This window comes from Rhopalosiphum padi, unplaced genomic scaffold (assembly GCF_020882245.1).
Source record: "Rhopalosiphum padi isolate XX-2018 unplaced genomic scaffold, ASM2088224v1 scaffold1, whole genome shotgun sequence".
Lineage (NCBI taxonomy): Eukaryota > Metazoa > Arthropoda > Insecta > Hemiptera > Aphididae > Rhopalosiphum > Rhopalosiphum padi.
The window spans coordinates 1,248,168-1,249,557 of record NW_026869996.1 but is presented as its reverse complement, the minus strand read 5'-3'; the positions used below and the strand labels follow the sequence as shown (position 1 = coordinate 1,249,557).

At 63.6% G+C, this 1,390-nt stretch overlaps 2 non-coding genes across 2 annotated transcripts in view; both read left to right on the top strand.

Annotated features, from left to right (window-relative positions):
- The first annotated feature begins 482 nt into the window (after nucleotides 1-482).
- On the top strand, nucleotides 483-640 carry LOC132931482 (5.8S ribosomal RNA). Its single transcript, XR_009662659.1, has one exon. It is a non-coding gene; the product is annotated as a 5.8S ribosomal RNA (ribosomal RNA).
- Nucleotides 641-1,011: 371 nt separating this feature from the next.
- LOC132931455 (large subunit ribosomal RNA) overlaps nucleotides 1,012-1,390 on the top strand; it is a 4,199-nt gene continuing 3,820 nt past the window's right edge. Inside the window, exon 1 of the ribosomal RNA XR_009662634.1 lies at nucleotides 1,012-1,390. This exon is cut by the window's right edge and continues 3,820 nt beyond it. This is a non-coding gene — a ribosomal RNA (large subunit ribosomal RNA).

Here is a 1,390-nt window from a genome sequence, read left to right as displayed (position 1 = left end):
GTGGCTTGCAATTTTTCCACGTGAACGAGGAATTCCCAGTAAGCGCGAGTCATCAGCTCGCGTTGATTACGTCCCTGCCCTTTGTACACACCGCCCGTCGCTACTACCGATTGAACGACCGCAGTGAGGTCTTCGGACTGGACGCGCGTTATTCGGCCCCCTCGGGGGCTGGGTCGTCGCGCGACCGGGAAGATGACCGAACTCGGCCGTTTAGAGGAAGTAAAAGTCGTAACAAGGTTTCCGTAGGTGAACCTGCGGAAGGATCATTAGAGACGGGCCCGCGGCACCGGCGTCCCACGCCGGTCTCGCGCGCGCCTAATCCGACCCCGTGGCCGCGTGCGCTCGCGACTAGCTCGCCGACCGCCCGCGCGCCGCGACCCCCGACCAAGCGTCGACCGAAAGATGGTTACCGTCGAAAGACCTTGCGCCGCGCGCACGCGTGGCGCAGAAATTTCGTCGACAAACAAAAAAAAAAAACACCCGACCCCGAACGGCGGATCACTTGGCTCGTGGATCGATGAAGACCGCAGCTATCTGCGCGTCGTCGTGTAATCCGCAGGTTATACGAACATCGACCAGTCGAACGCACATTGCGGCCTCGGTGACCCGCGGGTCCCGGGCCACGCCTGTCTGAGGGTCGTATACCGGATACTCGGCCAGACCGATGCGCCGCCGGCAGGCGTCCGACGGGAGACCGTCGGCCGCTCCGGCTGCGCGAGATTGGCGGTTCGACCGGGGAACGACGCCCCGCCGTCTGCCTCGCGGCGACGGCGACGGCGCCCGCCTCCGGTCGTCCGCCCAAGTTGTGACGGCAAACAGTCACGGGTTCTCGCGCCGTAAAACGGCACGTCCCCGTCCGCCCGCCGCGCGAGAGCGCGGCCGGGTCGGCTGAGAGTCCTAGAGACACCTCTCCGGCTTCCGAGAAGCGGACGCGGACGGTCGCCGTACGGACGGAGCGCGGACCGCAGGCTGCCGTGTTAAGAAAAAAAACACAAACACACCGATACGTTCCGACCTCAGATCAGGCGGGACTACCCGCCGGATTTAAGCATATTAATAAGCGGAGGAAAAGAAAACAACCGTGATTCCCCCAGTAGCGGCGAGCGAACAGGGAAAAGCCCATCGCCGAATCCCGCCGCGCACTTTTGTGTCGCGGCACGTATGGGAGTTGTGGCGTACGGGCCGGCCTCGTTGCCGGGGCGCACGTGACGGTCCAAGTCTCCCTTGAACGGGGCCATGGCCCGCAGATGGTGCCAGGCCAGTAGAGGCCGTCACAGCGTTCCGGGATCGGACCGCGCCTTCGAGTCGGGTTGCTTGAGAGTGCAGCCCGAAGCGGGTGGTAAACTCCATCTAAGGCTAAATACGGCCACGAGACCGATAGTGGACAAGT